This window comes from Dermacentor albipictus, chromosome 3 (genome assembly GCF_038994185.2).
Source record: "Dermacentor albipictus isolate Rhodes 1998 colony chromosome 3, USDA_Dalb.pri_finalv2, whole genome shotgun sequence".
Lineage (NCBI taxonomy): Eukaryota > Metazoa > Arthropoda > Arachnida > Ixodida > Ixodidae > Dermacentor > Dermacentor albipictus.
Window position 1 is genome coordinate 89,826,092 of NC_091823.1, and position 15,581 is coordinate 89,841,672.

A 15,581-nucleotide genomic window follows, 5' to 3' on the forward strand; every position below is an offset into this window, starting at 1 on the left:
GATCGTGACATGTTTTAGTTGCTAAGTGACCTGATCAGTACGCCCCCATTCATGTGCATTCTACTGAAAGTGTGGCAAATGTATTCATCTCGAAGTATCAGAAAAGAGACAATGCAGACTGTTCTAAGCGGAAATAAATTGCAAACGTTAACGTGATTGTTCAAAACTGCAGTCAGTATGCTGTGCATGTTCGATCGACACGGGCACATTGCATTAACACCTGAAAAATGTGCACAGTCCAGCAGGGTATCTTTGTTTCAACAATTATTATTATAGGAATCGTTTGGGATTCTCACATTTCTTTCATTTTTATGAGTACACTCTGTGTCACATGAACCTGTCTTGAAACGAAACGTACCGTTGCTAACACCGGCGACCATTATGGTTGTCTAACTGCTTATCATACTATAATATAACGAAACATCATAATGGTACTGATTAATATTGCCATGTAGTCTTTAGTCATAGGTAAACAAAGTTAACTAGAGGCATAAGTGGTTAGAGCAAATTATATAGAAAACTACTATTGAACCGTAAAAATAACTCATTGTATAGTTTTCCCTCACATTGTTGCATTTGTTTTACGCGTGTCTCTGTGTCTTCCGTGCTGTACTCGTGTGGCCATCAATTACGAACTTGCCGAAGCCCTTGTCAGCTTTATTAAACAAGGGATTCAAGTCAGTTGCATCTAATACTACATGTTAAGTGACTGACGTGTTATTCGTTTTATCTAAATATTATGGACTGGCACTACTTGGCAATTATTAAACCAAAGTATTTTTTATTGCACTTAAGCTGCAGGCGTCATAGATTGCCAGAAAATTTTCATGAAAACAGCCAGGAAAGGCTTGGAAAAAGATCAGGAAACTTTAAATTGGCCACATAGGTATGCTGTCTTGTTACATGTCAAAGTTTCCAGAAAGTCTCTGTGTTAAATATATTTTTAAAACCTTTCACTTCATAAAAATTGAAGGAAATTGGTTCTATTTATTGAAAAAAAAAGAAAGTCAAGCAGACTGACAAGGCATTTCTTACTCAATATGTTTTTTTTTTGCGTTAACTAAACGTCCTGAACCTCGATAGCCTAGAAAAAATTTTCATTTTTCAAAGCACCTTAAATAATTTACTGTGATAGAATTCATTCGAACTATACTATCAGTTCTGTTTCCTAGGAGGTGCATATCTGTCGTGCCATGACACAAAGTGCTCGTGTGGTATTTCGGGTGCTCATGTGGTATACCTAACTTGGAAACCTGTTAGCATGCCCAAGAGGCCTCATTACCTGCAAGAAATTAAGGTACCATATCAATACAATCAACCCATCTGCCATCTGTTGAAGTTATGGCCAATGACCCATTCATTTAAAAGTATGAGAAATACATTTCAATGTGTACTAAGCAAAATAAATTACAATCTTAGGCATGATACTGGGAATATTCCAGTCACGTCTTCTGAAAACATCCCTCTGCACGGGCATACTTAACTACCAGCCAAAAAAACTGTACAGACAGCCCAACTGGGTAACGTTTCCGCAATAAATATAGGGACCATTTGGGATAAGTACATTAATGTATCATATATGAACTTGTCATAAAAGGGAACATACTGTTGCTGACACGAGCAGCAGTTGTGACTGTTTAATTGTTCACCATACCATGCAATAGAACATTGCATAAAGGTACTGATTTGTATTGACAAGCAGCCATTAGTCATAGTTAAACCGCATTAAGTATGGACTTAGATGGTTTGAGTAAATATATTCAGCTGCTTGATGAACATACAAAGAATACACATCTGTTATTTTTGCCTCATATTGCTGCATGTACTTATTTACAGCATACACCTGCAGCACCTTTGGGACTAATGACACAAAGGTCAAGGCCAGCCTGGCGACCATGCTTGCCAAGGAGTAGTGTAAATATTTAATGTTTCCATAATAGCATAAGACAAGAATTTAAGGAATTCATGTATTATATCGAGCAATAAAAATGATTAATGCATTGCCGGTGCATTTGTTTTATTTTTTGCACTGCATGATTCAGCACTATATAAATTCTTTCTGTTTATGCAACATATATGAAAGTACAGCTGGTTCAGGAGCTTTATTAATCTACTAACGGTAATGCATAAGTGCAGATGAAAAGGAACAGGTGCACATGCATAATATCTGCATTCCATGCAGTTCCATGCATTTCATATCTATAAAATGAAATGAAATACATTCAAAACGTTTTGCTACCGCATGTAATGAAAAATGTAAACTAACTTGTAGATAGCCGCTATGGAGTTACGGCCTTACACACTCTTTGTATACTTGTCTATAAAATGTCTGTGTCTATAGAGTGTTTATAAATAATGAAAATGCATGTTTGTTGGCAAGTGTATGCAGAATGTCATAGAAAAAAGTGTATTGGATTATAAAGTTCTGTTTTTGTAGACTGAAGTCTATAGAATGTCTATAGTATATATACATTTGTCTGTAGACATTCCATAGACTTCAGTCTACAAAAGTAGTACTGTAAGCCTATACACTTGCCCATAGACATTATGCAGACAACGGTCTACAAACATGAATTTTAATTAATCCATAGACACTCTAGACTCAGACTTTTTATAGACTAGTCCATAAAAAGTGTATGGCCATAAATCTATAGACGGTCTATAGACAGTCTACAGACAGTCTACAGACTCAGACTTCTTATAGACTAGTCTATAAAAAGTGTATGGCCATAAGTCTACAGACAGTCTATAGACAGTGTATAGACAGCCTATAGACTCAGACTTTTTATAGACTAGTCTATAAAAAGTGTGCGGCCATAAGTCTATAGACTGTCCATAGACTAGTCTAAAGAAATGTCTATAGACAGTCTATAAACTCAGACTTTTTATAGACCAGTCTATAAAAAGTGTGCGGCCATAAATCTATAGACTGTCTATAGACCAGTCTAAAGAAACGTCTATAGACAGTCTATAGACTTCATAGACAAATGTCTATGGACTGTCTGTGGACTTTCTATAAAAATTTTTGTAAGGGACGCGTCCCACGGCTGTGACAACCTCGCGAGGCACTTGTATAGATCTCGTCTTTGAGAATCAAGCATTGGTGTACCAAGTCGAACATATATCAGTCTATTTCTCCAACCACAAAGCTTCCTTCATGACTGTCAAGAACTGTTAGTTGAGTCTTTGTTAAAGGAATACGTGTGAAAAAAAAAATTCTGTGATAGCGCATACATGTGTTGCTCGATTTCTTTGCCTCAATCTATCGAAAAGGTGAAACAGCTTATTTGCTGCGCTCAAATTTCGCATTAGGAAGTAACGTAATCGTCGGTAATTTTTTCTTTTAGTCACTTAACTAGGTGCCTGATATACCACTTCGATATCTTTTCAGTCCTCTTAGGTGTGAAAACGTGCAGAAAGACCATTTGTACCCACGCTCAACGGTATATAATAGGTGATTGTGTTTATGAATCAATCATATAGTCTTAGTATATTTGCTTATTGCCCGAGGTGCATGGTGGAAGGACCTCAACAAATTTAAGTGGTGATGAAAAGATGCATGACGTTAGAGGTTTGCGGAATGTGAGTATGATTTCAAGCTAGGCCCACACCCGGCCGTCCGGAACCTTAAAATCAAGTGCCCATATAAATAAATCGAGTTTAGTTCATCACTGATATCTTCAGTGACGTTCCTAGCTACGCTTGTGCAGTTTATATTCTTAAAATATTGGCTAACGTAATTATCACTCGCGTAAGCATAATGAGAATATTCGTTAATCAAATACTTCGCGTGTATCTTCTCATAAACCCCATTTTCTGAGTTACCAATAACAGGCAAAATAACATATTTCTTACCGAAAGCTTACCCCGCTGTCTATTACAGCCTGCACGTGCCAGTTCACAACTTTGTGCAAAGCACATCTATGTGAACGCGCTTAGCACATTGCTTAGTTGTGTCTTGCCGTCGATCTCTTCCATGTTATCATACGCTTTGCAGTGCACGTACACTTCCTTGATATGCACTTCAGAACCTATGGTATTTTACCGATGTCATTTGAATACAAAGAAATACCAACAATCAGATTTAACTTTCTCTCTTTCACTCGGTGTACTTTCACTGCAGGGCAGCCTCGCAGGAGCTTCCGCAACAAGGTGACGCAGACTTAACCGTTTGTCGTCGCATCTCGACAAACATAAAGGAGTTGAGTCAGCCAAGATTGTTGTTTGCCAAGATCGGGTCATCTTTAGTTTTCCGAGATCCACTTTCAAGCAGGGCCACCTTCCCGTGGCTGAGGAAATTTCACCCTGAGGCCGTCGCGGCGTTCGATTGCTGGTCTTCTTTTTCTTTTTTCCCCTCCACGGGGAGCCACAAAAGCTACCCTATGAGCAGCCACGTAACCCACGAATCGAGGTCGCCGCTTCTGTTGCTGCTGCCGTTGCATCTCGTTTTCGGAACGAAAATAAAAGAGACCGACTCGCAGAGAAGAAAAGAAAGAAAGAGGCATTCTTGGCTGGGGCAAGCGGGTTTGCCAGCTGGATGCAACAGCGTATAGATTGTGGCTGCGTTTGCGCCGTCCTCTGGATGTATACCCCCGTTGTGCGCGCACAGGACGTGCGGCGTGTTATACGCAAAGGACATCCAACAAGGCGCGCGCGCGCGTGCAGGGGCTGCTGAATATTCGGCGACTCATTTTCGCTGCCGCGTCTCGCGAATGTGGTCGGGCATCGACGACGCGCTGCCCTCGCCCGGTGCGAGAGGGCCAAGCGAAGAAGCGCGCGCGGGACGTCCCGTTGTTTTCTTTTTCGTTGGACTTCGCTGGCGCCCGCTGCACAGGGTCGCCATCGTCGTCGCGGTGCACCTTGCGCGGGTGGAGGTCGGATATGGAAGCGCGCGCTCCGCGTCCATAGGCTGTATATATGCGCGAGCCAAGAGCATCCGACTTGCGGCTAGTGTGAGCGGCATCCTAATCGGGTCCACCAGACGACCTACGGCGATGAAGGCGAAAGACAACGAGGAGGAACGCCGGGGAATTAGACGACTCCCGCGTCGTCATTAGCGCGCGCGCGGTGGTGGTGTCCGTTCGTCGACCACCCCGCGCGCGAATGCATATACTGTATGGCATGCATCGCCCGCTTAGTATACCGTACGTATATGCCCCGCCGAGCCAAATGCGTCTTCCGCGCGAACGGATTGCTGCCGTATCGCCATACAGGGACAAGGACGACAATAACCTCCGTCCTCTAAAACAGAAAAAAAGAAAGGCAGCTGGCCGTGCTCCTCGTTCCAATGTTGCTTTTCATTCGTGGTCCCTTTTTTTGTGTTCTAGTACATTCCGTATAACGCGCGCGCGTGTGTGCGCGTGTGTACAGCCTCCGGGTCGTCCGAGCAGTAAATTAAGACCAGAATAATCCGACGCACTGCGTATGCATGCGCGTCTGTGCGTATGTATGTATGTATGTATGTACGCGCGTGCGTCTGTCTCCGTGGGGTGTTTATCAGGGATGCGCTCCGATTTAGCCGTAATGTACAATACTGCGTGCCGCACCTTCGCAACCCTCCCTCCCTCCCTCCCTCTTCTCCTATAGCGGCGCCGATCGAGCGCCGCATCAGTCGTAAAGAGTGAACCCGTCCGGTGGGGGTCCCCGATTGCTCGCCTTGTATACAAACCGGCAGCCTGTCGCTGCTGTGCCGCTCTTGCGTAAGGCACGTCGAGTGGCGGTGCCCTTGACGCTGCCGCGGATTATCTTATCGCGCCGGTACACGCACGCCGTAACGCTATAGAAGAAGCGAGCCTGTGAATCCGTCATGCATTATTCGTGGCGACCCGCAGTCGCAGTATATGCCCCGTTGCGTTGTTCCCTGACACGTGAAGCGGAGCGTTTCTTTTAAAGAATCGCTGACCTCGCTGTGCCGCGAGGCGTGCGCAGGTTTGCGCGGAAGGAAAAAGGCTGCAGAATTTGTCGCGCTTTTTTTATGCCGGCGCAGCGGTGGTCGCAGGGGCGCCTTCTCTTGCGGTGTGCGTAAGCGCGAACTGAAAACGTCTTCCGAAGGGCCGGAGTGATTGAGAGAACTCGTGGAGCGCACTACCCTTTGAAAGGATTAAATCGTATCACCTTTTTTGTTTTTGTATCCTTCGCATGTTGTACGGATAAAGCTCAGTACTGTTGTTTTCTTCGTAAACGGAGTGCCTTCATCAGCAAAACTGAACTTTCTCTGTTTTTCTTTTTGTTTATATAGAAGCGACGAGCGTGTCATGCTGCGTTCTCAAAGCAGTAGCGATCGCATTTATGCGAAAGTCGTGTACAAAACAAGAGCTAAGCTTGACCCTTTTTTCCCTTAAATATTTCAAATTTATTTTATTTACGCGCCTTTCTGACTAGTCGCTGACGTCACGTCGACTCGTTACGTCGCTGGCATGACACATGATTCGCCCTCATCATGATTTTAGCTAAAATTTGCGCGTTGAATAAATTATTGCACTGACCGACTTGACCATCTGAGTGATTTTGGAGAGAAAAAAAAATTGCGGTTACCTCGCACTGTTGCATGGTCAAAATTGACTAAATGTTTTTATGGCCTTCGTGCAGCTGCCACGCGGGTCCATTCTGGTGCATTCGCTAATATTCTACTCGCATTTTAATGCGCCTGGTTCATTTTTTACACCGTTCGCATTGCTTTTAATATGACAGAGATTCGCTTTCATACTTCAGGCAACCTTTAGAGTCGCTTTCGCCACCGTCTTGCATCCCTTCCCTCCCTCTGTCATGTCTTGATACGCCTGGTTTGTGCCACCACCAACAATGCACCTTAGCATCATCGACGCTCAGTACACGGTACCTTTGCAGCCCGCTTCATCGCGATGCTGTAAAGCTTTTCAGTTTTTCCAGGTACCTGGTGTGCTGCATATGCAATCTTTTCAGCGCCAGCCTCAGAACAAACAGCAGCTGTTACTGAGCAGTGTGCAGTGGCGTCCAGTGGTCGTAGGGTTGCTTGACATTGGAGCTGCTTAGCGAAAACTCGAGCTGCGGAGTCTTTGTGGCTTTTTTTTTTAGTGCTAACGGTGCTTATCTGCCGCATGGTAATGTCATTTGTTGCGCGTGTGTACAAATACTTGAATGTGCTGGCTCACGGCTTTAAAACGAATAATATTCCAGAAGCAGGCTTCTCCTTACAAAAGCTCTTACTGAGGAGAACCAATCTTTCAAGGCATCCGCTGCTCACGTGCAGACACACTCAAGTTTACACCAATGTTTACCTGACAGCTCTTTGTCGTGAAATGGTGTCCATCATGTTATCATTTGCTACGGTGGCTAAGTGGCTACGGCGTTATGCGGCTGAGCACGAGGTCGCGGGCTCGATTCATAGTTGAGATGACCGCACTTCTATGTGGGTGGATTACAAGAACGTTCGCGTACTTAGATTTGCATGTTCACTTCAAAGAACACCGCGTGGTGAAAATTAATACGTAACCCTCCACTACAGTGTCTATTGCACACTGGATTTTGCTTTCGGACGTTAAGCTCCATTAATCACTTAGTCAATCATCTTGATAAGCGAACACAAATGGACTCCTTTTTGAAGAAATAGAAAGAAATAAAAACTGTGCCGTTGACTTTGTACGCTAAAGAAATGATAATTTCCTGCCAAATGATCGCAAATCAAGCTCTGAAAAAAAAAAAGTCGACTTTTCGCCAGTCTAAACTTTAGAGCTTATATTTAGTGCCCCATCAACAAAGTCTCGCACTCTTTTTCTTCTATTACGAAACAGGTTCCGCCACATGTGTGCAAGAAGCGACAGGCTGGAGCACCCAGGGTCGATCAACTTATGCTGACGGTAAGTGAAGCTCACTTTAATACCTGCCCGGCCTTGCCAAGCAACACGATATACGGGAGGGCAAATCCTCACCTCCACTTAAGTAGTCCGGTAATGGTGCTGCTTAAAGTGGGTGCAATTTCAAAAATCATGCTGCAACTATCTGATTATGAAAATTATTTACTGCTGCCATAACAACAAAAATGAACCGTCGAATCTATCTGTGGTAGTTACATGCAAATCAACTTCTACATAATTTTTTTATTGATGTCATCTGCAGAAGAACATACTGACATCTACAGAATTGTATTTCAGTTTGCGCATTGTTGAGTTTGTGTTGGTAAGATACGTAAAGATAACAAAGTTTCTTAAATCTCTACAACTCTATCAATTGATTAGACGTATAAAAATCAAATTACTGACCTAGTTAGTCCACTTGATTGAGATTATTAATGATCTTTTGTTGCTTTTTTCCTTTTTTTTAAAACCTTAATTTTGATGTTATGACATGTTATGACATGTTATGACATGTTTGCCTTCATAGAATTGTACGTTGAACCGCATCAAGCACGAACTCGAGGCTGTTATAATTTGGTTTGGTGTGCTTTTCAGTGACACACTATGCTTACACATGAAGACATGGTGCGTCTGAGCGTTGCTTGTTTTCTCCGTTAGGCATAACCTACATGCATAGTCTATATTGGGCCGGCTACTAGCGTTTAAGCTGTTGGTCCAAACAGCGTTTTGTACATTTCTTTCGGGATTTAAATAGTGTTTCTTCTTCCTCAAAAAAAGAAAAAGAGACAAGGTATATACGCTGCACCTTGGCAATGCTCCTCGGCAATTCCTTGGCTCAAACTTCATAACCGGACAGATTCAGAATGACTCAGATTAGGCTAACAAGATTAATGGTAGGAACTGTGGTATACAGACACGTTACTGAGGATACAACTGCTCGTCGCAGGACTCAGCCAGCAGCGTTACGCATAAGCACTGTTTACCTAAATCAAGAGGAAGCGCAACTGTCCTATACACTCGATAAAGTCCAGGAATTTAGCATTTGAGCCGAGACCGTTGCGAATACGGGGGCACCACATGCTGCCTCACCTTTGGCTGTGACATTGTGTTCGGCAAGAATTCATCTTTTTGCAACAGTAGAACGTACGAAACAATATGCTCCTGCGAGAGAGAGACAGAGAGAGAAGCAGGTAAAGGCAAAGTGGCTAACCAAACGCACTTCCGGTTTGTTACCTTGCACTGGCACCAAGAGAAAGTTCACTACTTGCGGGTACACATGAAGGTGCTCACCGACACTATAAACCGTGAGAGCTGTCGATTTGGGATGTTGTAGCAACACACGTCGCTGCTTTCTGTGCCAATAACGCGTACGGCCATGGTCCAATGATCTTCGCTTCTCAAAACGGTCTTGAGTCTAGTCAGTTTATTGCTTTCCGGAGAGAATGGCGATGGTCGTACCAATGTGAACAAAGACATGGGAGGTGTCCAATAGTTTCTTGGGTCTCGCGTGAGCCGCACACATATAGGTTTGTCACCCATTCCAATGCGAAACGAAATTAGAAAAACCGCGTAAACTGCTAGGTGGAGGGTTCCTTTCTTTCTTTCTTATTTGCTCTAAGCATTATTTTATCACCCTCCGAGCCTGATGCATGACTTGAGGAGGAAAGTGTTCCTTCAAGCCACTTTATGCTCTAAGATAATATTCCATAAGAATTTTAGGATTGAACGAAAATTAGCGGTCGTCGAGCTGAATCATTTAGGAACGCTTGACGGGAAGTTCATGCAGCTTATTATATTCACTTGCGTTCTATTCGTGCTCCAAACTTGCAGCCGTGTAAACATTCAACCGGGTGACATCATAATAGGCTCTCTATGCAGGGAACTTCTGCCCTTGCTCACCAAGCCATAGGACGCCAAGCGTACCATGCTCACATTTTAATTTTCGTATTGATGTTTTCCACAAAATTGGGCACCCTTAGAGTTAAACTTAAAAACCCTCTTCATTTATGTTCAATTAGTTTGCCCCTGCTGCTGGAGCTCCGTGGGATCTGGATTTTCTCTAACTTTCATTTAACTTTATTTTGCCATTATTATAGGGAATGAGAAGTTTAAGAAGACGGTGACTTGGCGAGGGAGGCCATGAATACGCGAGTCCGTGAAAGGGCAGCGGAAGTAGAGCCAGTCAAGATGCGCTAACCATCAACTGCTGACTCCCTTTGGTGAGAGATCAGGAAGACACTGAGCTTCATTAATTATGAGGTCGTGACGGGAAATTCTGCGGACTGACGGCGAAACAGCTCGTTTTTATTTCGTTTCCTACATCCCTGGAATAGCCAGGACGCCATGGTGTCACTTCAGGCGCCTCAGTTTCCAACCATAAATCAGGCGCAATCGACTGAAGCACGCTGAAACGCCTCGCCACCACCCTGTTTGGGTTCACCCTCTTTCTCTCTAACCCCCAAATAAGTGCTTCAGCCGCGCATTATGCGTCCCTAAACACAGTCACACGTGTCTCTATACCAGCTTTCATTCTCGCGTCTCGTTTTGGGTCGCACCACTTTTCGGAGGGGAAGAACCGGCAGCAGCAAGAGCACTTGGCACATATTTACTCAGACTCAGCAAAGGCCGGAAGCGTCGGACAGTTGCTCCAATTTTTTAAAGTCATATATTACTGACTCGGAGATTCCTTTAGAATGCGCAAAAAAAAGGAAGGAAGCAAGTATGGATAGAAAGGAAGGCAGGGGAGAGTGGGGGGGGGGGGGCGAAGCGGTGTTTCAAGTGCGCGGGTCGCCGTTGCTCCGCCGTTCTTCAGCCCGCTTTTCTCTTTCCGAAACGCTCAACATAAGGACGCAATTACTAACAGTCACCTCCTCGGAGGGCCTGTCACCCGCTCGCCGAAGAAGAGCAGTTCGAGGGTAATCGTCACTCCAATGGCGTCTTCTTACGTAGAAATGGAGTGCGACTTTAGCTGCCATGGGACAAGTTTCTGTTCTTAGATCTCTCTGTATTTTACCGAAACCTAGAGGGGGTTGCGAAGGCGAGGGAAGGAGGAAAGACACGAGAATTCTGTCTCTCTAGCTTTCTTTTTCTTTCTCTCTCGCTCTCTCTCTCTTTGTGTAGACGTTACGAAGAGCGTGACATTCTTGAAGACCTTCACCAATGCTTTTTTTTTCCCACTAGGTTACAGTGCGTTTCCTTTATTATATATATTTTTTAATGGCTGCCGTCATTTACCACGACCCGCCGACCACGAAGAAGACGACGGAAAGCGAAGAATGACTCGATTCGCGGAACCAAGCGGCTTATAACTCACTTGCGTTTTTCTTGTTGCTATTAGTTTATAATACCAAGGCCGCTAACTGTTTCTTTTTCTTTTTCTTTTTTTTTCCTCGGTTCTGTACCGCAGCTCTAAATCACTGTCCGTGGTGTGCGTTGTCTTTAACGCACTTTCTGCGACTGCCTCCATGATTCAGCTATTAATGAGCATCAAAGTGCTGCAGTCGTGAGCAGTCACGCCATCCTTCCAAGTTTGTTTTAAATGGCCTGCGTTATATTCTGCCTGCCTCCGTGAACGGAGGCCGCAACGAGCAATAACTACGTAAAACAAACGCCGCGAAACTTTCAGAGGCGTTGATGAATGGCCCCGCGGAGTGCGATCAGTCAAAGCGTCGCGGGTGTAAACGAGTGCGCGTTCGGCGAGAAAGTTGGTTCCCCCGGTCGGCAGTTTGGCCGTGCGCCCCGCGGCATTTCAGCACCTGTACGCTTTCCGCCGCAGTGCATGTGAAGCGACGTGACCTTGCACGCTCAACGGATACTGCTCCGCGGGTCAATTCGAATTGGCTTGATTACGGCGCTCGCCGATTTTCGTACCGCCGGCTGCCTGTCCAACGCGCGCAGCATAAACACCGGCTCGACTCCTTCTGGAATCTTGGCTCATGTTGAATGTATGTTAGTGCATAACAGAAAAATACGAGACGTGTGCGCTCTATCTTGTCTCCCGAGGAGCGCTGGGCATGTCTGATGTCTTTAGGTTCATATAAGGGGGTTCTGGTGAAACGCTGCTCTTTGTTGTAGGCAGCTGCTTCACATACGCTGGTTGCAGAGGCATCTGTGATGCTTTTATTATCATTGTTGTCGTCGTTGTTGTCTATCTGCGGACTTACAAAGATTTCAGTACTCGACTTCCCTTCCTCAAGTTGCTCACGTACGTATGTCTTCCCTCACTTGAATTTGCTTCAGTGGTGTGATATGGCACAGGCAACTCAAAAAGCATGTTAATAGAGCGTGTGCATAAAAATAAACGTGCGCAGCTTGCACTATAGTGATGCAAGGCTGGCGTCAACAGCGGAGCTTGTGATCACCTAGCTTTTACGTGGCTTGCCTAAGTTGTTTGTAGGTTTTGCGAGGTTATGCTAAGCTTTGCTAAGTTATTGGTAGGCTTGGCTAAGTTTTTTCATGGTTTTGGGAGGATATGCTAGGTTTTGCTAAGTTGTTGTCTCGACGGGCTTGACGCTGCAAGTTTTCGAGCAGTCGAAGGCCGGGATCGCTTTCTCGGCGACGTCGAGCGTTCAGGCGCCGACTGTCACGTTCCATGGACTGAAACTTGCGATCCTCGACTCGGTGTCGCCTCTTCTCAGCCGCAGCTTCGCCGCGGTGCACCGGATCAACTCGGTGGCGACGTATCTCATGTCGTTTGGCAGTACGGCGCTCTTCCTGGTAAGCCGCTTCTTCTTCGGGCGTCCGGACTTTCTTCTGTCTCCCCATGGCAGCAGCACGTACGCAGCGAGTAGAGGAGGCGAGAGGTGTGTCGCCGCGCCAGCCGCTCCAAGTTTTTACTCGCCTGTGACGTCACGACTTCACCCTGCGCGCATGGGGTGCGAGGAGGTTACGTGGTTCGGTGCTCTCGCAGGTGGTTGCTAGGCGACTTGAGGCGGTGCACACCTGGGTTAAGTTTTCTGGTAATGCTCCACGGCGGAACTAAAAGCTTAAACAGCTCCGCTGTTAAAATTTAATGAGTAAATATAAAGATTGTGTCGCGACCTCGTGCACCAACAACTTGTCAAATTTAGATAATTATGCCACGCTTCAGTCACTCAGCTGCAAACGTAGTCGTACTGACATCCTCTTTTTGTACGACGTCATTCGTTGAATTATTGCATGCACAGATATAATAGTTTGTTTCACTACGATTCCACAGAACACCAGCAAGGAACATAGACCCTTCCATGTTCCTGCATCTTTCAGCAGACACTTGCCTCTCCACAGATAGCAAAGTCATTATACAACTGTCATTTTCTCCAGGTTGATATATTTCAAAACCTTTTGTTCTGTTTCTGTTCTGAGCTTCGCACTTTCTCTTAATCCTTATTTCGATACAGCTGCTCTTTCCTCCTGTCTTCTCATAGTTTCTCTCTGCTTCCGCATATGTACTCGGTCTCTCAAATTTGTGCTATCGCTGGATTATTGCTCAATATGTACCTGTTTATTCTGTTCTTCTTTTGTTATTGTTTTTCAGTGTATTTTTTTATCTTATAACTTTTAATCCTAGTTGTTTTTATTTCTACGTTTTTAATTTTTTCTGTGTACCAGTACTTCGACCACCAGTTGTTCCTGGGCACATAGGACAAATATTTATTTATTTATTTATTTATTTATTTATTTATTTATTTATTTATTTATTTATTTATTTATTTATTTATTTATTAAACATGGAAGACATTTATGACTACGTATTGAAGTCACCTTTTCCACAATTTCGGTTCGCTTTTCGACCGCTACGACCCCTGAATTACAGAAGTCTTTGTGCATCTGAGGCCCGAAAAGATTTCCGCACGCGGCTAGTGGTTCCCAGAGAGCACAAGAACCTGGGACACGAGGTAAAGGCCTGTAGTGATGGGGCATCCTGTGTGGGAGAGTTTACTTACACTGCGTTCCAGAAGGATCCGCTTTGTGCATGCTCCACCCTGCCATCGACATGAACTTCCGTATAACATCCATATAAATAGGTTGCAACAAATGAAGGGCAGAGAAGTCGGCCTGAGCCAGCGCACTGTATGATGCAATTTGGTACTCGGACAAGACGGCGAAACTGCAAACAGCCAAACGGAGAGTAAGTTACCCTGAACTATGCATAACGAATGTATACGTCATTGAAACAGCGCGTGCGGCACAGCTGCAGGGAAATCTACAGGGAAAACTATTTCGTTATCAGAAACAGTACGAAAGCAACACAGGCCCCGCACTGCAGCGCACGGTCAGAACTCACACGGGTGTCGCGATATTGGCCCGGGCCCTTGTGCCAGCCCAGCGCACGCACACGATATATAGCACGCACTTGCCGCTCTTGTCAACAGAGCGCGCAAAACACGGTGAAGGATCGTGCTGGGGTCCACCAGACACGTTTGCGGTCGGGGGAAGGGGAGAGCAAATTGGCGCGCCATCTCAACGCAATAATGCGCCGAGGACGCTGGCGCGGCGAGAGGACCCACAAGGCGAGAGCAGACCGGCCGGCCATTCCCGCTTTTAATTACCGCGCCTGGCTGCAAATCGGCTTTTGACAGACCACAAGATGCATCGGCGGTCGGCTCGCCTTGCCCTGAGCGCCTTGCAATCGGGTCCTCTTCCCCGACCTGGCGTTCCTTCCATATAAACGCCGCTGACGGTGATGGTGCGGCGGCCTTGTCCTTGTTGGTTTTGTTCCGGCATACCTCGGCGCCGTTTCTTTCTCCGAGCTTGTATATAGTATACGTGTGCACACATACTCAGCGCGGAATAACGCTCGTTCGGGGCAGACATGTGTGCTGCACGCGCTCGGAGCCGATCGAGGCTTGTTCGTGGTGTGGTTTCTTTTTACTTTCTTTTTAATTTGGCTTTTCCTTCCCGCCCGGGCCTTCGATCAAACCACGCACGCGCGCTGTGACGGCTCTGGCGCTCCCGCTGATGCGGTTGCGGCCGGCCGCGTTTTTTTATGGCCCTGTTCTGATGATGCAGCGGCGGCGCTTTACGTGCATCCGCGTGCCAGGTAATTGTCCCAAATGAGAGCCCCGAGTCCATCCTTCATCGCGTACACGCTCTGCTGGCCGGCGGAGGTAGCGTTCGTGAATAACCTTGAAATATCCTGATGTAGGTTGCTTGCCTCGGTATATTAACGGAAAACAAAGAAGTGAGTGGCATTGTTGCAAGGTTTAAAAAAGTCTTGAGCGCCCTTTTTCTGCACTCTGTGTCGCGCGAAAATGTGGCATGAAAAACAAACGTTCTAAGGTGCCTAAACGTTTAGGAGCAGGTGTTCACTTAGCGAGGAGTGGGCTCTGTACACTCCTCTTCGTTGTTGTTCGGGTTGTTTGTGTTCGAAATGTCGGCTTGGTTTTACAGCGAAGCTGTATGTGGCTAGGGTTCCGTGTATTTTTGGCATGCATTAACAAAAACTATCCTCATCAATGGCTCATACCCGCGAAGGCAATGGGTACCCCCGAGAAGCGCATTTCCTTTTTCTGCAGTTGCTGTCAGAAGGCCACGTATAGCTAGACAAAGAATCTTGCGTCATTCCACTCTGTTACAACTTGTCGGTGTGCGACCGGCCTCAGACATGTCTACGCGCGCGTTGCCCTCTCTTTGTCCGCTCTGCAATCACGTTCATAGTTAGTTTCCTCCGGCTCAACTGTGATCATCGTTGGAGACTTCAATGGGTATATTTGAAAACCAGAGAAGAGATGGTTCACTCAATTTGTGCTAGAAAACTTTGAAGTGCCA

The 15,581-nt window shown here is 45.5% G+C and overlaps 1 protein-coding gene across 2 annotated transcripts in view; it reads left to right on the forward strand.

Annotated features, from left to right (window-relative positions):
* LOC139057471 (transcription factor Sox-5-like) overlaps positions 1-15,581 on the forward strand; it is an 884,741-nt gene that overhangs the window by 383,491 nt on the left and 485,669 nt on the right. For both annotated transcript variants that reach the window (XM_070535789.1, XM_070535790.1), the window contains one exon: positions 7,770-7,835. The gene's annotated coding sequence lies outside the window, so the exon portion shown is untranslated. The remainder of the gene's footprint in view (positions 1-7,769; positions 7,836-15,581) is intronic.